Consider the following 24,211-nt stretch of genomic DNA (forward strand, 5'->3'; position numbering starts at 1 on the left):
GGGTCCAAGCAGGTAGCAAAAGTAATGTAAGTCCCCATGGTCCCTGGTATGGTGATCTACCTTCAGTTGTTGGCGATCTATAGCCCATTTTTATACTGTGTTGTCTTAATTTGAAATTCAATTTTAGAGAGAGTTGCTAGTTTTATTCCTTGATACTGTGATATTCTAGCTGATTTTACTGTCTTTCGTTTTTATAATTTACATGTATTAATGGTGAATTCGCAACTTGTTTATAGCCACGATATGGCTGAAATATTGCCGATGTGACTTAAAATCTTCACTCACTCACTCACTAATTCGTTGATATCGAAAACAAATGTAGCTAAAGTATCTTTATTGTAATTGTAGTCGTAAATTTAGGCATACGAAGGCGACTTCCTTGTTTGGAGAAGGTCGTTTGATAGGAATAAGTGTTCCGTCCACAGCACCGAGAACTTTGGGGAAATGACCGCCTCAGTAGAAATCTTGCTTCACCTTAGTTGCAGTTCGAGACTCCAAGGAAAAGTAATATTATCTAAGACCGTGCATATTGCTTTCACCGTACAATGGAAGCCCCGTGATACACTTGATTTGTCCAGACCAAATCTCCCAATTTGAGAAAGAAACCCAACTTTTCGCAGATAACGCAAAGTTAAGAGTAGTTGTGACATTCGTCACCACTCGACCCTTTCCGTAACCCCCAAGAAGACTCGTCCCCCGTCTCGATGCTTGTTATGTGCGAAAATACGACAAACCAATCAGAACGAGCATAATGATTGAGGTGTTTTGATAAAAATAATCCTGAGTACTTAAATCGGTTAGGGCATTATGTGTTTGTTTACAAAATCATAAAAAATATATATCGTCATATTGAAAGCACAAGGAACGTAGCTAACAGAATTGTGTTGCCTCGTGTAAATTTTAGTTAGGATAGTGCCATAGACGGTGAGAGATTCAAATACATGCACGTGCGTTTGTTGACATTACGGCTCTCATGGGTCCAACTGAGGGTATTTCTGACGATCTTACGGGCTTGTTATTGAGATTGTACGTGCGCCTCGAACATTGTTCGCTTCGAGTTTCAAAACGATTATATTAAATCTCTGATATGGGATTTAATCTTTAAACATTGTAATTGAATTTCACTTTTCAATAAATGTTTTATTCCATTTGTGGATATTAATTCATATTTGTTTCAATTGAATTATTTAAAATGAACAGCCAGGAGATTAGATAGGAATATGCCTTAACAAATATGTTTTTCAGTTTGAGAATATTTAGCAAGTCATATTTGAACTATCAGCTTTGGGACACTGTGTCGGTCTTTCGACTTTGAGCGAACTTTGTCTTTGCTTGTGAGTCGATAACGGGATATGAGTTCCTTGTCAGCGTTTCCAGCTGCATGGTTTTATCTCGGAAAACACGCTGCTTTCTCAAACCTTCTACCAGTTTCCGAAACACCGTTCTTGACAATGAAGTGTCCATTTGTCTCCTGCAGGGACTTTTATTACTTTATTATATAAACGTTTTATTTATGTTTATTTTTATACACATTTTATAGTATGTAGCGAGCCTTGTTTATTCCAAATGCAGAATATTAACCATCCCAAAACACGTGTGCCGACGAACATTGCTCAATGTGTTGATGAGGCATGAGGAGTGTTGATTCCAGAATGGCTGCTCTCCCACAGTTTTTGAACGTCTTCGTCTGTTTGTGATCTCCACGATTTTTGTAACTTACCATTTCTTTGTTATTTGTTAAATCGACTTGATGTGATTTTAAGACGCTTCGAACCTTTGAGAACCTTTGTGAATGAGAAAAGTTTAGGTCATATTCTGGTTTTGAGATATCTGTCAACACTAGCAAGATACGATCTGAGAGTTAGGGGTCTGAGCCGTACTCTTTCGTGACACCAATCAGAAATTTGCACATGAAAGTGGAGTTAATTAGGAGGTAATAGTATAGGACGAAACTCGTTCATTATTCTTGTTTTTATTGTTCTCAATTATCTTTCTATGTCATCTTCTACGGTACGAAAACTGGATTCCTGTGCTGTCTGTTTGCTAGCACCGTCGGTCTGGGAACTGGTGTTGGTATTTTCGTAAGCCTATGAAATTCTAATTTCGCTCCGTTCACCCACTCCATCTATCATTACCAAGCATGAATTTTCTAGGATCAAAGTACTCACAGTACCGTAACCACGGTCGTCAATCCGGACACGATCGCCGATAGATGGGCGTGACACCATGTTTGCTTACACTGAAAATTTTGCATATGACCTCTCTTTTGCATCGATATCGGTATCCGTGTATGACCCCAGCGGATATTTTATCCTGCCGAGAACGCTATCCATTTGTGATAAAGCATTATATGAAACCATGAAAGGCTTATTTATCAATTACCAACTTTATCCAAATAAAATAACATGAGGCTAGTCCTCTTTGGAAAAGTAAATTCCTGAATGCTCATTATAGGTTTTTCAGTTATCGTATACCCTGGTTATAATGCTACCGTTTGTCCAGGAGAAAATATGGCATTATATCCAGAATGGCATTCTAACCAGGTAGGACAGTTAGAGACCCTTTAAACTTCAAAGAAAAAGAAGTCATTACTTTGTTGATCATTCTTTATTAGATATAGCTACTCTGTTTTCAATTTTGCGGTCCTTTATCTTTTATATTTATGACCACTAAATGTAATTTTAAAACTGAACATTTTGCGGTCTTAAATCAACGATAAAGGAGTAGTTTTATTACATTTGAGCAGGACTGATAAGCGTTTCAAAACCAGACTCTTTGGCGCGCAAGAACACAAAGCGTGCATGGGCCTTTTTCCTGGAAATTCCTTGGAATTGTCCAGTTGAGGGACAGCTTGTGTAGTTAACAACATAAAACATTTTCAACAACATAAATGCTGGTTGTTTGTAACAAGTATCATAGGGAGTGAGTGAGTCAATATTTCAGCGATATCGTGACTAACAAGTATGATAAAGAGATTATAAAAAATACAGTTTATACTGTGAGCAAGACAATTATTTGATTTTTTTCATGCTTTAATCTCTCCTACTATATGACAATCGACACGCCCAATTCAAGCAGTGAGCTCTTTAAGTTTAGTCGCCGCTAACTTTATTCATGGAAGTAATTGTTGATAACCACGCTACTATTCCCTATTTGGAAAAGACCTGACGTGTCAGCCTGTATGTGTATATGGACAGTGGAAGGACTGGGCATTGCGGACACGTTAGGAAGTGTGTTGTCGATATCATGCCCGCAAGATCTTGACCCGGGTTTGAAGTGTATGACACAGCATGGAAACGACAGACAATTTCAAGTCTGCGTGGGTTCAACCCTGTCTAATCATTACAATCAGGATCAGGGTGTTCCACAAGGCAGTATTTTGTCTGTCACACTATTTAGTATATAGATGGATCGTTATTTGAGGATGATTTTAATATTTCTTGTCGTGGAAGAAAAATGCATACTATTGAATGGCAACTGAATTTGTGTTTAAAAAGATAGATAAATAGTGTTTTGAAAATGGCTTTAAAGTTTCTAAATCGAAAACTCCCCATACATTTCTGCCGTAAATACAACCCACATAAAGACCCTAGATGGCACGCCCATCAAAGTTGTCAAGGAGGCCAAGTTCTTGGGTCTGCTTTTTGACTCACACTTAACGTTTCTGCCACACATTAAATCCCATAAAACTAAATGCCTGAAGGCACTTGACTTGTTAAAAGTGGTTTCAAATTCTAAATGGGAAGGGGATCAAGCTACCCTCCTTCATCTATATCGATCACTGGTCCGTTCCAGACTTGATTATGGCTCCATCGTCTATGGTGGAGCGTGCAAAAGCAACATAAAACTACTTGATTCTGTCAACCACCAAAAGGCTTAAGACTTTGTCTTGGGTCTTTTCGAAATTCTCCAGTCTCTACGTCGAGGCAGATGAGCAATCTTTTGCACACCGCCGTATAAAACTATCTTTACGGTATATTACCAAACTGTACTCTCACAAATCTAGCCCTGCATATAATTGTGTTTACAATCCCTCTATGAGGAGTTATACACCAAGAAATCGTCTCTTTCCGCCTCTAGGAATTATGTGAATTAAACCTTTCTTTTCTGTTGCTGGCATTGAGCTAGAAAATATTTCTCCTTCCCGTATTCTTTCTTCTCCCCCTTGGCAATTGGTCAGGCCACAAGTTGACCTAACATCAACCACATTTAAAAAGTCAGAAACTAATGAATTACAGCATAAACAAGAATTTAGTCAATTAAGAAATAAATATAATACATATAAATCCTTATTTACAGATGGGTCCAAGGATGGTGGCGGAGTTGCTTGTGCCACTGTCGTTGGATCCAAAACAATATATCATCTTTTCTGACTCTCTTTCTTGACTTCAGGCTATTAAAAATCTTTCTTGTAAACATTCACTTTTAATAGAAATTATATAATGATCTTGTTACTGGTCAATGCGACATCGTCTTTTGTTGGTTACCCAGCCACGTTGGCATTTCTGGGAACACAATGGCCGATCTTGCTGCTAAGGCAGCACTCCACAAATATGTGACACCACTTCCGATCCCATACTCTGATTATAAAGCTGTCATCAGATCTGATATCCGTGATCTAATGCAGAAGAAGTGGGACACCCAAGTATGTATTAGTAAATTACATGAAATAAAACCCTATCTTGGTTACACCTACTCGGGTTGTCAGTCCAGATTTGAAGAGGTCATTATGCGACGATGTCGTATTGGCCACACCAGATATAAGCATGAATACCTGTTAAAAGGTGAGGATTCTCCGTTTTGCATCCCTTGTGATGAAAGAATTACGCCACATCAGGTAGACCTATGGAACAAGGTGAAGAGAAGGCTTGGATCTGTTTTACATAATAATTCCAACGGTAATTCGCTCTCGTAATCCTAAGATCACGGTAAATTATATGTTGCAGTGCACGGAGCAACCTCCGTTTTGTATCCGTGGTGATGAAAGAATCACGGTTGATATTTTTAGCTTCGTTTTCGATTTGGGCTTGGTAACAGCCTAGTGCCCATTACTTGAAGACGGGCACCTGCAGTTGTGTTGAAATACAAATAACGAACTACGGTATTCAAAACATTAGTTTTATTTGCTACAAAGTTACATAGAAAAAAAATAAGGACCCTAACCCTGTTTCGTATGGAAACACAGTTATGACTAACAGTAAGGGCTGCTGCTTACCAAGGCAATATCTTTACCCTCACACTTCACACATTTGGTGTTCCTTCATGTGGAAACCAGTTGACAGGTTGAAGAACATATTTATTTGTAACACCAGCGCTAACAATGTACATGACATAACTTCCATTGCTAAGGTAACAACAAATGAAAAGAGCTCGGCCTACATTGCCTGTACTGGTTTTCAAAATAGCAAAATACACAACGTAATACCCAATGAAACGTGAATATAACATTAAAAACACTTGCACCATGTATTCTTCTATTTGAAAACATATATTTTCAGTTGCACATTGGTGGATTCCACATACAGCTTACCGATGGACTGGTCAGTCGTCAGTGTAGAAAGTGGACTGGTCAGTCGTCCGTGTAGAAAGACGGGATTGGTGTCATCAGTGTAGAAATATGTGATTGGTTGGTCGTCAGTTTAGAAAGATTGGACTGGTCAGTCGTGAGTGTAGAAAGACAGGACTGGCCAGTCGTCAGTGTAGAAGGATGGGACTGGTCAGTCGTCAGTGTGGAAAGACTTATTCCCCACTTATTTAATATCTTTGGTATAACTAGTTTTACAACATTAGCCCCAACTCTGCTCTACATTATTTTTCAACTCAAATGAAGCCGACGTTAAACTCCCAATGGTTGTCGTAGAAAGACGGGATTGTCGGTCGTCTGTGGCAAGGCAACTTAAGATGAGGATCTAGGGGGAAAAAGACGGGACAGGTCAGTTGTCGGTGCAGACAGACATGGTCTGAAAGCCCGGGGAGGTATGGCTGATAGGTTATAAGGGAATATCCCTGTAATTTTGAACCTTTGCTTAATGTTACTAGGAGTCGTAGAATCAGACCAAGCCCTGCCATACAACCCCGCATATGATATTTTGGTCACGAAGTTCTGTACATTTCTACTCATGAACTCTGTACAAATGGTATTGAAAACACCCTTTGCCGAGGAATTGCAGTCATTTGCTGCTATGAGCGGCCATGACGAGCATAATGATCTCCTGATCACACGAAACAATGTCTCCAGCACTTCATTGCTGTGGTGCTGGTCAACAATAAGAATATGTGGTCTCTAAGGGCCATAGTTTTAAGAAAACATTACGGAACCACAGGGCACCAAGCTCATCATCAACCCAACCTTTCTCCTCAAAAGCCCAGATTGTGCACGATGTCCGTTGGCAGTATTGAATAACAATAGTATCTGGGGGTTCTACCTTTGACAAAAAATATAGGTAGCATTTTATCGCCATCGCCGTTAACGCATGCCACAAGGGTGACATTGTCCCGAGCCATGCTAACCCTACTCGGGACCCTCCTACAGCCTTTTCCTGCAGCTAAAGTAACGGTTGTGTGTTCCAGATAGAATCCACTCTCATCCATGTTCCATAGTTTTGCTGGAGCATGGATGAGAGCTTCATCAGTTAAAATACGACCCTAACTTGTGTTGTACTGTTGGATGTCTCCTTCAAACATGTAGGATGTAGAGAGCTTTTCGGGTTTCCATAAAGACAGCTCTGGGTGTCTGCGCATAAAGCCATAGTACCAGTTGCTACCGGCTGTACCGTGTACTCGTTGTACTACTTCTGTACTCTATCCACATGTGAGGACACAAATGTGAAAAGATGTTCCTACTTTCTAGTTGGTTCAGGGTCGTTGATTTTGCTCAGAATCAAACGCTTGCTTACCAAAATGGCCAACAATACTTCTTGTCTTCCCAAAAGACACCATAAAATATATCACAGCATATCTTTCATCGGTTTCAAGTACCTGTCCAAAGTAGAACTTATGTCAAACTGGTATATTGCAGCAACGAAGTCGTCAACATCAACCTCGCTCATGGGTCCGTCAGCGGGCAGATGTTGAAGGTTACAGACAGACGTCCGGTGTACATCTGCAGATGTGCCTTCATCATCCTGAAGTTCAGATTCCTCCTCAGGTTCTGTTGTGGCCATAGCGATGTCAGAGATCTCTTTATGTTGGTTCTCAAAATCTGGCAGCTTCATGGAGATTGATTTCTTGTCCCAGGAACAGGACTTTGACGATAGGAATCCAGTTTCCCCAAAATAGCATCCACTACAGAAGCATGAAGGCGATTCATTATGGCTGGATGAAAGGAAGTAAATTTTAGCATGTTTCCCGCATTAGGAGTTAAGCGCTTTAGTTTCGTATTTGCTGTTTTGGCTCCACTAGTGCCAACACGATCAGTTTGAACTTACCGAACAAAGTAATACCTGTGACATGAGATTTTGTAAAAGTTCATATATCGGGAAGTATTTTGTAGCATCATTATTTCCATCCATATATATTGTTGAACCAAGTGCATACAGTGGCAATAATGTCATTCCAAAATGTGGGCCCACTTCAGTGCCTGTTATAGGAGCCGAAAATAAGAGGGCCCGCATTTTAGAAACTCATCATTATATTTGTATTTTCTTTTAGCATAAATAGTATTCTGAATAACCCCACAATGACCAAGAATGTATTTGCTCTTGTTGAATTCCTTAGACACAGGTTGATTTTAATAAGTGTATCCATATGCAGGCTTATCACTTAAATCATGCTGAGGGAAATGAAACTGTAATTTGTTCCTAAACAAGAACACGTCGTACCAATTAACACACTTCATCAGGTTCAGTTTATTAAGTGTGAGTGTATGCAAGTTCATCGCTTGAATCCTGTTGAGGGAAATGGAATTGTATGCCACTCAGGAGGAATGGTAAATACACAACAGTTATTTAAAAATGTGATGGAAATAATTTTACAGCAGAGACCTTCCTTGTGTTCAATAGCCTAAAACGTTTTGCGACATTCTGTTCACCTGATGAATGCAGAGTTTTGTGCAAACGTTTTGCAAAATGGCGTTATCTTTAGAAGAACGTGTAGTTCTCAGTGAATTAGCAGAGGGAACCTGCCTGCTACCTGCTGTAAACATTGCAAGGATATCATCCTTAACATCAACTATAACGCTGGGTATGTGTTTGACAACTCAAGAGCAAACAGCAAGTGTGAAGGGATACAGAATACAGGGACTTCGATTTCAGATCATTTCAGGATGAAAAGATCGACGTTTCAGGTACTAGTGACAATAATTTTATTCGGACAAAAGAATTCATCATCATCATAAACAAACACATTTAGTTTAATAAATGCATCCTCCAGACTGGAGTATATTTGAAGGGTTGCAAAGCAAAACCGCCTATGTCATACTTAGGTCATTTTTGAATAATAGCACAAAATGATTGCTTAAGTTGGCAGCTACCCTTTGGTCCAACTGTGGTCTTCATATGAATATTAGTTTTTGAAATATAGCTCTTCAAAGTTTCTTGAAGTATGCTAAAATGGCCTTAGTCAGACTTAGGTTGTTTTGGCAGGAACTTATTTGACTTTGGTCTTTTTGCTTGGTAATGATTACACAACTCTTCAGAAGGAGGTATGAAAGTGACTTTGTCCACATGTTTTTGGATGCAGTGCTGCCTTGAAGAATGTCCGACTTCTCCATATTCTGGAGAATTTGAGGTGAGTTGTTGTATGTAGACGACAAAGAGCAATCCCGTTTCAACAAACCCAACCACTTTTGATGTAAGATTAGCTTCCAAATGAGAAAATTGGTTTAAACAGATCTTTGTGACTTAGGTTTTTCTGCAAGTAATTTCTTTTTCATCATTATTTTCAATTTTATATGGCTACACCTTGATATTAGAGAATCCTAACTGGGAAATATTTCAATGGGTAATACTTCAACTTTAGCTGTTAAATGTGATATTGTATTTACTGAAGTTAAACAGTGAAAATGGATTTTAGTGACAAGTAACCTTTATTTATCAATGTTAGGATTTTACACTGTAGGTTGGATAGAAAACAATAAAAGAACCATCAAAGCTTTATTTCTCTAAAAAACCTCTCATATTGGAAAACTACATGACAACATTTCTTTTATTATTTCAGTTCCCAAATGAATAGACTGCCTTCAGAAGTTTTGGTTGAGATTTTCCAGTACCTCTCCCCTTTTGAGATTGTTAGGGACGTTGCCTCTGTCTGCAAATATTGGAAACTGATAGCTCATAGCAAATCCCTATGGTCGAGACAAACCTGGTTGGATCTGCAGTTGTGTGATTGTCGCAAAAAATTGAACCATCACATTGACCTAACTGAATACCTACCCCTTTGTCTGAAAGTTGAAATACTTCTTTTAAGCACTGTACATCTAACATCATTGCACAGTGTCAGTTTACTGAACAATTTGAGGAAGTTAACTATCTCTGGATGGATCGGATATGATATCAATGATGTATCTAACAGTCTTCAGTTATGTTCAGGAGTAACCCACTTGGTAACCAATGGATTGCAAGATCTCAAAGAAGAGGATCAACTCAAGATTGTGAAGTCCATGCCAAAGCTACGGTGTTTGGAAATATGCAGTTCTTTACCAGTTTCTCCATCAACAGCACGTCAAATGTTGGTTCACAGTCCATATTTGGCTTTTTTTGTTGTCAACCCAAATGGTGACATCAATCAATGGTCACAATTGGTTAACGATTATGTTGGAGAAGTTTGCTTTGGACATTGTATCCTACAGTCCTTATCAGAGCCCCCTTTGACACACCGCAGGTGGGTTTACTCCATATCTTACCCAACACGATCCACTCTGGAAACCGAGGAAGGCACAAAATAGATGTAAAAATGGAAAAACCTCCTACTAATGATGTTGTTCGCATGATTTTTTATGATGACAGGGAAAGTGATCCGGATAGTTTCTCAGATGTTTGTGACGGCAAAGATCCTGAATATGTGCTGGATACTCAGGACTCATCAGAAGAAGATGAACACCCTAATTGTGAAGAATGTGAAGATAAGGCTCTGTTGGTGGTCGACAGTGATGTTGTTGCTGCCCAAGTTGATGTATCTTCACTTGATGGTTTTGCTGTTACAACAGTGGTTGAAGATTCACAACCATTAGATGGTATTGCTGTTACAACAGTGGTTGAAGATTCACAACCATTAGATGGTATTGCTGTTACAACAGTGGTTGAAGATTCACAACCATTAGATGGTATTGCTGTTACAACAGTGGTTGAAGATTCACAAGCATTAGATGGTACTGCTGTTACAACAGTGGTTGAAGATTCACAACCATTAGATGGTACTGCTGTTACAACAGTGGTTGAAGATTCACAAGCATTAGATGGTACTGCTGTTACAACAGTGGTTGAAGATTCACAACCATTAGATGGTACTGCGGTAAAAGTATTAAAACCTGTCAGTGGTAATGAATGTTACAATCACTAGATGCATTTTAAGTCACATTTTGACAAAGACGGGGGCACTTTTGAAGTATTAAAGATCAAACGTAACCTTGGCTTTTTTGACATGAAACTTTGCTGACTAAGGTCATTTTGCTTTGCAATTTTGATGTGACTAAGGTGATTCTGCTTAGTACTGCACATATGAAATAATCATTTTCTGTTACATTTTGGGGAGAATCGGATGGTCAGGTAACTAATTGCCTTTGCTTAAAGCATGGCTAAGGTTTAATAATGAATATTGTAAAAAAAATGCAACAGATTTAAAAACTCGATTTTTTCGTTCTCCTGAAAAGTTTGAAATTGTGACTAAGGTTGTTTTGCTTTGCAACCCTTCATTTAGAACATGCCAAATACTATTTGGACAAGAGGAAACCAACTGCATTAAATTGGGTTAACAAATCTTACTAGTTGAAGCTTAACTATTTCCATACTGGTAGGGTAATATTACTGGCAGATCCCATAGAATAATAATTTAGCCAGCATGGAAAGGGTTAAAGAGTCTACTGAGCCAGTAGTATGAGTACTGTTTCTTGTTGTAGGACCTTTGTGAACGGATTGCACCACTGTTACCCGAGAGAACACTGACTGCAGAACGAAAGCTACTGTCAACTTTGTGGCTACTTGCCAATCAGGAATCCTATCGTGGTATTGCCGACAGGTTTGGTTTGAGCAAAGGATCCCTGCATGTTATTGCTCTCAGTGTCTGTGGAGCAATTTCTTCAACAGTCAAGGAATATATAAAGTTGCCAACTCTCAATGAACTAGGGGCTGTGGCTGAAGGATTTTCCAATCTCTGGTACATCCTGTAATAGAGATGCATTCATCAACAGGAAGGGTTACTCGAGCATGCAGTTACAGGTCGTTTGCGACGTCAAACTGCAGTTCACCGACATTTATGTAGGCTGGCCGGGGTCGGTTCATGACTGCAGAGTTTTCAAGAACAGCCCATTAAGACGCAAACTTGAGCAAGGATATTTGCCACCCGACTTCCATCTTATTGGTGATTCAGCCTACCCACTTGCTCCGTACATCATGGTTCCATTCAAGGACAATGGACATTTATCCCTTGCAGAAAAGAAGTTTAACAAATGCCATGCATCAACAAGGGTGGATGTTGAAAGAGCTATAGGACTCCTGAAATGTAGATTTCGGAGACTGAAGTATCTTGACATGCAGCTAACAGGAGGAAATGTGCAACTTCATTGTAGCAGCATGTGTGTTTATAATTTTATTCTCATGAGGGAAATGTTTCATGATGACATTGTTGGTGATGACGATCACCAGGCAGATGAGTTGATCGATGAAGAGGCACTACTCGAGGGGTTGCCACCTGATGCTGTTGCAAAGAGGAATGACATTGCCCTTCTCCTGTAGATTTAATCTGTGTTTTCAAGACCCTTAACTCATGGTGACACTGCCATGCCTCAATGTTATAATAAAGACAAACTGATAACAATCTGCTTTTTAAATTATTTATTAAAATAAATAAAACAATAAAATAAAAGTTTGGCACTTTTTGTTCATTCTTTACATCAACTTGGTCCAACTTGACAACAGCGATTACATGATCTGTTAAACAAAATAAATGAACAAAATAAATAAACACTTTGGTATTCAACATGTCCTCAGACTGGAAAATCCACTGGTTAAGTAATGTCCACAGCATGGCTTGCTAAATTGTAACAAAGGTCACTGTTATGGTTTGCTGAAAATATACTACTATAAACAGCAAAAACGATAAGTCTCGGGTACGGCATGAACACTGGTATTCACAAGGATCAAAATAAAACCAAAAACTGGAAGCTGCAAATATTTAACGTTCTTGCAAATGATAACTACTGCTTGGATGACCCTTAGCCTTTGAGTAGGTATGGCTAAAAAATGTCCACCAGGAACCAGAAAATAGACATGATAGAGACATACTCCTCTACTTTTTGTTTAAGATAGCCTTTAGAATTTCATTTCTTTCTTTCGCTACTTCATTTGCTGTTGCTTGTTGCATGACCATTTGGGACAACTGTTTTTTGTTTTCCTCTGTAAACTGCTTAAACCATTCTGGTGCTTGTCGCTTCCGACCAGCCTTAGATGGTGTCTCAGCCGATGTAGATGCTAAGGATGTCGAGGGAGATTCTGAAGCTGAAGGAGTACTAGTAGCTGAAGGAGCACTACAAGTTGTTTCTTTGGTCTTTTCACCTGCACAATTATACACAAACAAGACACTACACTATACACCTGATGTGAACAACAATAGTAAATATAATGAAGACATGTTTATTCTTTCAATCGATAAACTTTTGTTTCCATCATTTGTATTAGCATTATATTTGTGGCATGCAAAATTATATTGAACCTGTGGCGAATTCCGTTACCCCATAGTGGTTATAGACATTCTTCTTAATTTGTCTTTCAGAGCAACATTTGCATATACCTTCAAGTGAAGAGACTGTTATGGTTGGCCTGACTGATGGGTTGCCAGCCTGCAGATCTTCCATAAGATCGAAAAACTCCCAAGTCCGTTGTCCCCTTCCAGTTTTGTTGTTTCCGTCCACTATTACCTTGTGTCTGAATAAAGACGTACACTTACTGAATACATTTAATAACAGACACTGGCATTATCAGTCTGATCAAAATATAAAGTTATCATTTTAACACTAAAGTGAATACACTAAACATTTTTTTGTTAGATTTAAAAAACAACAAAAACAATTTCTGTGACTCTTCAATTGAAGTGTCATTTACCTACCGATAATACATTTATATGAATTATCATCTTGTAAAATGAACACTAACATAATGCATCACTTTTAGCAAAGATGACAACAATGTTTACAATCTATTCAGTTAGACAAATGAAATCTCAAAATTACCTGTACTTCCAAGCTTCCTCATTTTTGGTCACACTGATCTGCGGTATAACTATAATTCTGTTTTGTAACTCTTTGGCCACTCGTTTCCAAGCATCAATCTTTTGCTAGGCAGAAGATTTAAAATATATATGAAGATCTCTGTAGGTTTCAATTAGGAGGATGGTGAGCAGAGTACCCCCATGTGCAGTGGGTAGAAGCTGTAAAGAAGTAGTGTACTACGTTAGTACTGTGCGACATGTATAGGGAACTAGATCTATATTTTACTTGATCTCCTTCTGTCAAGCAGTATTTACAAATAACTTGTTTGTTCTTTTAACCGTCTTAAAAATAATATAAACGTAATCTATTTTACAAACAATATTTACTCTGACTGCAATGTATGTAGTCTATTATGTCCATTGCATTTTTTCCTTCTGAATCACCTGTGCACTTCATTCTCCACGTTGTCAGTGTCAGTCCCGAGTTCGTCTATCGCACTGATTTCAGTCGGTGTTGCAGTTTTCTCAGCAGTTGAAGCTGAAACATATTGCAACATGAACATATTTGGGAACACTGACCGTGTAAAATGCAGACATAGCATGATTACATCTAAAATGATGCTGCAAAGTAGAGTGCTGAATCCTATATAACAAGACATTTCTTTACTTGGCCATAATGGCGTCATGTGTCAACCGCGATTTCGTTGGGTTCATAGGTAATATCAAGTTACCGCCATTGTATAAATACTTCCAAAGTTTTCAGGACTCACCACACTCATGCTCAACAAAAGCTTCCATCGTTGCAAAGAAGATGCCACACACGGAGCACTTGTAAAATGTACCCACTGATGCATCGTCCGCCATCTTGGTCACTTCGCGTGGAACCTCGTCAGACTGTTCGCGGTTTATCGTAGCGTTACGAGGAAACGGGTCGTCCAACAGACAAAACGTTCCGAATGTTCCGTAACGTTTTGCCTATTGAACGCGGGGCTGGAAGTATTTACCAACAATTAAATACTGTTTCTGTAAAGTTATGAACACCAAGCAGAAAAACTAGTCAAAGGGGTGGTATTTCCTCATGAGATCTGTCATGAGGGAAAACATGCACTCATTCTTGTTGTTCCAACAGAACATAAGTTCAAGATGCGCACCAAGCTGTTCTTAGGATACACCATGCATGGATTTAAACTTTGATTTGACATTACCCCAAAACTCTTCAATGGTATTGGTGTGAGCCCCAGTATGTGGATCTGCATAATTGTTTGTGTGGTAAACTGTTTGGTGAACATAATCGCTTCTCTTTACCAAAGATATGATTTCAATTCGTCAGTTATTATCAGAGTGCCAACTTCAACATGGGGAAGTACTATGGGTAGGAATGTTTCAGTGGTTCTGTTCTCAACACTGAATAAAAAGACATTTTTGATGTATCTATGAGACCAAAACCCAAAAGGTAGGAATACCCTGACTGGAACCCATGTGGTATTTTCTCTTTATGCCCCATTTGCTCTCATCCATCTCCACAGTATGGCCAACTCCCTCCCCCCTTTTCATATGGTTAACTTCCATTTTGATTTAAACACACAATTACATCAGTGAATATCCTGTGAAATGTTTGAATGCCTCAGCAAGCATGTGTATTGCTTGGAATAATTTCCTGAAGATAAGATGGAAATGACCCACCAGTAAAAGTCTCCCAACAAAGGTAAGACCATCAAGTCTGCTGATCACCAGAATGCCAAATCCATTATGTCTAAATACTGGAAATTTATCTCATTATAACAGTTTCAAACATTTCATCAACTTTTCCAGGAAGGAAATGAAAAGTGACATTGTCATATTCCAACACAGAAATACTTGACCAGTTCTCACTTTAGGTTTTATGCGATAAGCTTCTGTGAGGGTTGAGGTGGACTTACAAATCACATCGGCATTATTCCAACCTATAGTAGTGGCGAACAAGTCTGCATTAATAAACATTGTAAGTTACAGAGTCAAAATGAGTTTTTTCAAAACATAAACTCTGTCAAAAGGCACGCAACCCCCTGTCCTCAGATATAGATGAAAATTCGTTTGAATGAAGTTTGCTTCCAAACTAAATTTTTATTCGAATGTATTGAAATGATACATGTAATTAATGAAGATTACCATCCAAACAACTGCATTTGTACGCATAAGTGTATTTTATTTGCTTATTCCGTCACAACGCGTGAAATGACCCTCATGGTGACTTCGCACAAAAACACATGCAAATCATGAAAATGGCAGTTAATGTAGGGTGTATAAAGCCCATAATGCCTTCCGTATTATATTCATTCATTTGTCGCCGAAAAGCTGTGTTAAAAATGCCACGATTGAGTGCTGCCGACCGAAATATCGCCATTGGTCGTGTTCAAGCCGGAGAAAGTTTTGGAACTGTTGCACGGCACCTAAATGTTCACAAAACAACGACATCCGACTTTGGGCCGCGACAACAACTTCGAATTTGACCAACGATCGCCCGAGAGTGGAAGGCCAAGAAGCACGACCCCTTCAAGATCGGTACATCCGGGTCCATCACCTCGCGTAATCGGCATGCCCTACCAGCCGTGACTGCCACACAAATACCAGGTTTGAGGAGGTGTCAGCTCAAACGATTAGGAACCGTCTGAAAGAAGCGGGTTTACGTGCCTGTAGACCAGTTGTTGACCTGTACTAAGCGCCCCTACATCGACGCCATCGACTCAGGTGGTGCAGCAACGTAAGGAATACGGACTTCACAAAACTGGAGGCGGAATCTGGTTTCCTGATGAATCACGTTTTCTTTTGCAACGCGTCGGATGGAGGAAGACAGCGTCTGTATAGGAGAGCGTCATAAACGTTTTGCGCCCATCTGCGTCCGACAGGTGGACAGATTTGGCGGAGAAAGCCGCCATGGTTTGGGGAACCATCTCATACAACCAGAAATCAGACTTGGTGATCGTTCCAGGGAACCCTGACAGCCCAGCGTTACATCAACCACGTGTTAGAGCTTCACCTTCTCCCGATTATTGACCAACAGACACAGATTTTTCACAACGGGACAGCGCCGGCCTCATACTACACGTGCAGCAATGAACTTTCTGCAGAATTCCAGCGTCAATGTCTTGCCATGACCCCTAAATCACCAGACCTCAACCCTATTGAACACCTGTGGGATACTCTGATCGGCGCGATGCGTCGTCAACGTCAGCCGCCGCCACAGACGCTGCAACAGCTCGCCGTTGCACTGCAGGAGGAGTGGAGAGCCATTCCCCGAGGAAAGAATCTCGCGTCTTATCCGTTCTTGTCCAAGGAGATGCCGTGCAGTGATTGCTGGCAGCGTGGTGCTCATCACGAGATACTGAAAAGACGCCCCCACAGTGACAAACTGGTGTCTGTGAGATGACTTTTGAAATGACAATTTTAAACATGCCCATCTGGGTTATTATTCTGCCAAATTTCAGACTTGTCTCTTCAATAATAAAAATGCCGTGTCGTCCTAAAACTTCAGATCAAAATCTCTAAAATACAGGGGTTGCGTTTCTTTTTTGACAGAGTTTATATTCATTACATTGTCATTTAAAGACAGAAAAAGTCATAGCACTAAATTTAAAAGCAGGCAATTTGTTAGTGACATTACACAGTTACATTCTTTTTCATATATTCCTCCTTGGGGTACTTATAAGCATTTACTCGTCACGATATGGCTGAAATATTGCCGATGTGACGTTAAATATTAACTCACTCACTCACTATAAGCATTTAAATGTCCATTTAAAATCCCTACGACAGTTGTAACAATATTTGAATAAAATATTTACGAAACAAAAAACTGCGTTTTTGTCTTGTGAGACCACCCCTACAGGGCCCTACGACCCCCTACAGCCAAGAGCAGGTAACTCCTAGACTATAACCTCGTACCTCACTTTCCATGCTGAACGAAATCAGACCAAGAATGTGTGGGGTGGGTGGGGGCTTACCCTAAGGAGGAATATATTCAAAGAATCTGAAACCTCTACAGGTTAGTTCGACTCCTAAAGACGGATCTAGGGAGTGGCATTCTGTCCGCATAAAACAACCCGGACAAGAAGAGGAATTTCCCAAGCTAAAAATAGCAGAAAAAAGCTCACTTATCTGGTCACGTGTCCACCATAGCCAATCAGGCGGGGGCATGAGCCAGGGTCCAACACATTAGAATTACAATGCGAAACCTCGCTAATGTAAACAGCTGAGATAAACCCCCTTCCCTCCTGTAATCAATCGGAAGTGAAGATAAGGGAATCCAGCAATAAGCCCCAAGAAACAAAATGCCGTAATCATCCGGGATCAGCAGTGGAGATAAGGGCTTGTCAAGAGCTGCTTTAGCTGCAGCATTGGCTTTTGTGTTACCTGCTATGCCCCTGCAACCAGCAGTCTGTCAAACTACTTATTTGAGTTATATTAGACTGTTTCTTTTTGGACCACCAATGTACAGATCAACTTCCCTCAGGTAGTTCACTATCAGATGAGCGCTCACGCGGGAGAACGGATCTTTCAGATTCGTTGCATCATAATGTGAGTCACTTGCAGACGATAAGTCCACGCAGTCAAGCAGAATATGGTTGATGGTGAAAACCTCATTGCAAGAGACACACATGGGGGGTCCATCCCCATCCGTTTTCAGCAGATAATCATGAGTAAACAGACTCTGGCAAATACGACATCACCGTGATAAATTTGACATCCGTCGGTACAGTTATAGCTTTTGATAGTGGGTTTGAAATCACTACGGGATCAGCAGTGGAGATAAGGGCTTGTCAAGAGCTGCTTTAGCTGCAGCATTGGCTTTTGTGTTACCTGCTATGCCCCTGCAACCAGCAGTCTGTCAAACTACTTATTTGAGTTATATTAGACTGTTTCTTTTTGGACCACCAATGTAAAAGCTGAATTACTCTTCCTTCCTTAGGCACCCTTGAAGAGCAACCTCCTCGTGGTGAGTGCTGGGTAACGCCCCTGTGTCGGCAGAGGAAAGGAGTCTGATGGTTGAGGATGACGGAACCGGCAATAGTGTTCGATAATCCAACACACCACTTCGACCCAAACTTTGCCTAGACGAGTGGTAGAATAGGCCCGATTCTCACAATCGGCTGGTCACGCCTTGCCCCGTGCATGGAATGTTTATACAAAATTTGGTATTACATAACATTTTTGGCCATGATTAAATGTTAACTGATATTCTACCAAAACAAATTAGCCTCGCAGACCCATGCAGAGAAGGCGGTGGCTCATGGGCCAATCTGGCGATGCTGACCTCCGATTCTGTACGTCTCCAATTGATTGTCATGGACCGATCCATCCTGACCTTTAATCTGGTAGACAGCTACAGCATTTCATGTCAAATTCGCTGGAGTATAACACCCCCTTATCCCTGGTCTTTGCAGCTTGGAGATCCGCTGCAATACAAGATCGTCCCTGTTGACACTCCATGGTGGGTTGGGAGAGGGGATGCCGAACCACATTCCTAACGACATGGCTTCCCAATACCCTGGTTAAAAACGAAGACATATGGACTGTGACAATTCCTCCTCTGATGAGAGTACGCCCATTCGACCCGATTACTGGCCATGTTTTTTTTTATCATCGAAGCTTGTGACAAGCAACATTTGCAATTGAACCCATTTGCAGTCTCCAAGGGTATAGCTGGTATCTCCAGAGAGGTTACCAATGTCAGAAAGCTCCGGTCCGGTTCTCTACTAGTAGAATGTGCTCGGAGACAGCAATCCTTGAATCTACTGAAATTACAAAAGTTTGTCAATGTAAAGGTTGCTGTCTCAGCGCACAAAACACTGAACACGTGTAGAGGCATTGTATGGGACAGAGCTCGGTGCCTGTCGGAAATGACTGAGGAACAAATTGTCCAGGAACTTTCCCAGCAGTCTGTTACAGCTGTGAAGAGATTCACTATCACGAAGGACGGTGTGGTTTAACCCACAAACACCTACCTCTTTACGTTCACCCAATAGAAGATTCCCGAAACTATTAGAGCCGGCTATTGCAGCATTGGTGTGGAGGTGTATGTACCTAATCCACTATGGTGCTACAACTGTCAAAAGTTTGGACATGGATCCAAGTCCTATCGTTCTTCTGCTGTTTGTTACCGCTGTGGTTACAAGCATGACAGCAATGACTGTACTAAGGAAGTGAAGTGCCCAACCATATGGCTTCCTCCAGATCTTGTCCCATGTGGCAACGCGAATCAGAGATCATAAAGATCAAGCACAAAAAAATGTCTCTTTTCATGAAGCTATGAAGCAACTATCTCCTGTCAGACTGATCTAAAGTGGGTCATGTCTTCTCAGCCAACTCAACTCAACTCAACTCAGCCCATCACAGCCACTCCATCTCCAAAGCCAAAAGTCAAAACTACTGAATCACAAACACCAGAACAAATGCCCAAACCAGAAACAGAAACTGTGCGCCGAAAAAGGGAGAGAAAGAAGCTAGAGAGACTAAAGCAGTTTGAGCAACTGCCAAACACAAAACCAAAGGCCACCTCTCCTTCAGAGGTCACCGTCGAGGTCCATAACTCCTTTGGCCCTCTGGATATGGAGGTCACTCCATCTCCACCTGACACCAATAGGAGTTCACCAAACGCTTTCTCACGTTCACGTGACATGTCACCAGTGGAAGCACCATGTACCCACAAACCATGATTCAATGGAATTGCAGAGGACTTAAGAATAATTATAACGAATTACAGTCATTGATTCAAGACTTCAGACCATCCGCGTTTTGTCTCCAAGAAACGTACCTAAAAAAGGACTGAGTTTATTTGAGTTGGGCTTTACGTAACATCGGCATTATTCCAGCCATATAGTGACGAGAACAATTTTGCATTCATAAACATTGTAAGTTCATACTCGCAATGAGTTTTTATTTCAAAATTATATATTCATTACATTGTCATTTAAAAGCAAAAAAAGTCATAGCACTAAATTTAAAGGCAGTCAATTTGTTAGTCACATAACACAGTTACAATTTACGATACAGATCAACTTCCCTCAGGTAGTTCACTATCAGATGAGCGCTCACGCGGGAGAACGGATTTTTCAGATTTGTTGCATCATAATGTGAGTCACTTGCAGACGATAAGTCCACGCAGTCAAGCAGAATATGGTTGATGGTGAAAACCTCATTGCAAGAGACACACATGGGGGGTCCATCCCCATCCGTTTTCAGCAGATAATCATGAGTAAACAGACTCTGGCCAATACGACATCACCGTGATAAATTTGACATCCGTCGGTACAGTTATAGCTTTTGATAGTGGGTTTGAAATCACTACGGGATCAGCAGTGGAGATAAGGGCTTGTCAAGAGCTGCTTTAGCTGCAGCATTGGCTTTTGTGTTACCTGCTATGCCGACGTGACCCGAAAACCAGCAGAGGACAATGTCACATTGGCCAGTAGAGAAAGGTCGTTGTATAGTTCTAAAATGTCCAGAATGATTGGGTGACTTGAAGTAACATTCTGAAGGCAAGATAATGAATCTGTAAAAACGATGAAGTTTTTGGAATGATTTTGCTGTTTAATGTAGGTCAAAGCTGAGAAGATAGCTTTGGCCTCGGCAGTGAAAATGGAACTGTTGTCGGGAATCCTAGAAGAGACAGTCTTGGATCCAATGACAGTAGCACTGACAACCTGGCCCTCATCCTTTGATCCGTCTTATGGGCGTCATACTTGGAACGTAACTGGTTGTATTCCTGCTGGAACACCAAAGGATTTGTTTCGGACTTTTTGAGTTTAGTGAGGGTAAGGTCGACCTGTGGTTTCATCATCTGCCACACCGTGGTGAGTCGGTACAGTTCCTACCACCCTTTTTGTCCTGGTGTAAAAGCTACAGGAGGCACTTCTATCCTGGCGAGGCAGGGCATCCTACATAGCCCTGTTCCCCTTAACACCAACTTACAAACTGTTGCTGTCCGCATGACTCTGAACATAGGGTTTACACTATGTTCACTCTATCTTCCACCCTCCTCAACTGTCCACCTATCAGATCTTCAGAACTGATATGTCACCTGACATTCTTACCACACATAAAATATTTGAAAACCAAGTGCTTGAAGCTCTGGACTTACTAAAAGTGGTTTCAAATTTCAAATACAGAGTGGGGAGGGGATCAGACTACCCTCCTACACTTGTACAGATCTTTGGTTCGCTCTAAACTAGACTACGGCTCCATTGTTTATGGTGGAGCCTGCAAAAGCAATTAAGAAAAATTAGACTGTATCCACCACCATGACCTAAGGCTCTGCCTGGGAGCTTTTACGACCTCTAAGGTAGACAGTCTATATGCAGAGGCTAACGAACCTTCCCTTGAACAACGCCGCATTAAACTTTCACTGCCAGATATCACTAAATTACGTTCAAATCAGTCCAATCCAGCATACAATTGTGTTTTCAACCCTCTCTATGAAAACCTGTTTCCCAAACTGCGAAGCCTGGTTCCATCACTTGGAATCAGAATTCAACCACACATATCTGCAGCTAAAATTAATCTCAATATCATAGCACCTTACCTACTCCTGTCTTCGCCACCCTGGCAGATGATGAAACCACAGGTCGACCTTACCCTCACTAAACTCAAAAAGTCCGAAACAAATCCTTTGGTGCTCCAACAGGAATACAACAAGTTACGTTCAAAGTACCCATAGATCCATTTTCACAGACGGATCAAAGGATGAGGGCCAAGTTACCAGTGCTACAGTCATTGGATCCAAGACTTGTCTCCTCTAGGATTCCCGACAACAGTTCCATTTTCACTGCCGATGCCAAAGCTATCTTCTCAGCTTTGACCTACATTAAACGGCAAAATCATTCCAAAAACTTCATCGTTTTTACAGATTCATTATCTTGCCTTCAAGAACTTCAAACTTCAAGTCACCCAATCATTCTGGACATTTTAGAACTTTACAACGACCTTTCTTTACTGGCCAATGTGACATCGTCCTCTGCTGCTTGCCGAGTCACGTCGGCATAGCAGGTAACACAAAAGCCAATGCCGCAGGTAAAGCAGCTCTTGACAAGCCCTTATCTCCACTGCTGATTTCAAACCCACTATCAAAAGCTATAACTGTACCGACGGATGTCAAATTTATCACGACCATGTCGTATTGGCCACAGTGGGTTTACTCATGACTATCTGCTGAAAACGGATGGGGATGGACCCCCCATGTGTGTCTCTTGCGATGAAGTTTTCACCATCAACCATATTCTGCTTGACTGCGTGGACTTATCGGCGGCAAGGGACTCACACTATGATGCAACAAACCTAAAGGATCTGTTCTCCCGCTAGAGCGCTCATCTGATAGTGAACTACCTGAGGGAAGTTGATCTGTATTCCCTTATGATGGAGAATTCAACACAGTCAAGCAGGATATGCTTGACAGTGACTCTGTCACCACAACGGATACAAAACGGAGGATCCTCGCCTTTCAATAGATATACATGAGTATATCTATGTGGCCAATACGACATCGTCGCATGCTGACCTCTTGAAATCTGGACTGCAAAAACATTCCAAAAACTTCATCGTTTTCACAGATTCATTATCCTGCCTTCAAGCACTTCAAAATGTGACTTCAAGTCACCCAATCATCCTGGACATATTAGAACTTTACAACGACCTTTCTACTGGCCAATGTGACATCGTCCTCTGCTGGTTGCCGGGTCACGTCGGCATAGCAGGTAACACCAAGGCCGATGCTGCAGCAAAAGCAGCTCTTGACAAGCCCCTATCTCCACTGCTATCCATCTGATAGTGAACTACCTGAGGGAAGTTGATCTGTATCGTAAATTGTAACTGTGTTATGTGACTAACAAATTGCCTGCCTTTAAATTTAGTGCTATGACTTTTTCTGCTTTTAAATGACAATGCAAAGAATATATGTTTTTGAAATAAAAAACTCATTCCGAGTATGTACTTACAATGTTTATGAATGCAAAATTGTTCTCGTCACTATATGGCTGGAATAATGCCGATGTTACGTAAAATCCAACTCAACTCAACTCATTCATGGACGAGCATTATCATCCATATAAATGAAGTTAGGACCCGCTTGTTGTACCAGAAGAATGATTACAGGTAGGTTTTAACCGATCAGAGGGCATATGTGAAATGTGGAGCATATTCATGCCACACATTTTGCATGTTGTTTCCGAGGGTGGTTGTTTTCGGGTGATGTTATCAATGTTATAAGATAATTCAATTTGACAATCACAATGGTTATGTATTCTTTGAGTAACATGCTGGCAAAATCGCTATCGAATATCATTCTTGACGACGGGAATATGTAAAACAAAAGAACAGATATATATCTTCTTAAAAAAAATTCTGTATAGTCTATTTAATTTGATTTCTTTGTACGAAAAAGGGACCAAATGGCTTCAATCAACACGCATCCGAGCAAAGAACAGTTGAATATCGCGACTTCGAGATGTGTTGTGAATGACAGCCGACATTTTGTTTTGATCAAGTTACTTTGGTCATATGACCGAGTGCAAATAGTTCCGACAGCACACGATATTATTACACAATGTGTTGTAACATTGTAGATTTATTTAACACTAATATCTTCAACGGGTGAGTAATACGATTTGTTCTGATTAGCAACAACAATATACTTCTAATTTTCATTATCATAATGTGTCTACTTAACAGTGAAGATCCGGGTTAGAATTGGTCTTCAGTAACCCAGTGTCGTAAAAGGCGACTAACGGGATCGGGTGCTCCGTGCCCGCTAACTTGGTTGACATATGTCATCGTATTCCAATTGTGTACATCGATGCTCATGCAGTTGGCCACTGAATTGTCT

At 40.6% G+C, this 24,211-nt stretch overlaps 2 long non-coding RNA genes across 2 annotated transcripts; one reads left to right on the forward strand and one right to left on the reverse strand.

The window, feature by feature from the left end:
* On the reverse strand, positions 1–23,369 carry LOC124260518. The gene is made up of 3 exons (XR_006894112.1): positions 23,357–23,369; positions 6,531–6,533; positions 1–292 (listed from the first exon to the last, which is right to left on the reverse strand). It is a non-coding gene; the product is annotated as an uncharacterized LOC124260518 (long non-coding RNA).
* LOC124260519 lies at positions 850–7,906 on the forward strand. Its single transcript, XR_006894113.1, has 3 exons — positions 850–1,046; positions 3,092–3,095; positions 7,895–7,906. It is a non-coding gene; the product is annotated as an uncharacterized LOC124260519 (long non-coding RNA).
* Positions 23,370–24,211: the final 842 nt, after the last annotated feature.

The sequence above is a fragment of the Haliotis rubra genome, unplaced genomic scaffold, assembly GCF_003918875.1.
Source record: "Haliotis rubra isolate DU_JTF1 unplaced genomic scaffold, ASM391887v1 Scf768, whole genome shotgun sequence".
NCBI classification, from domain to species: Eukaryota; Metazoa; Mollusca; class Gastropoda; order Lepetellida; family Haliotidae; genus Haliotis; species Haliotis rubra.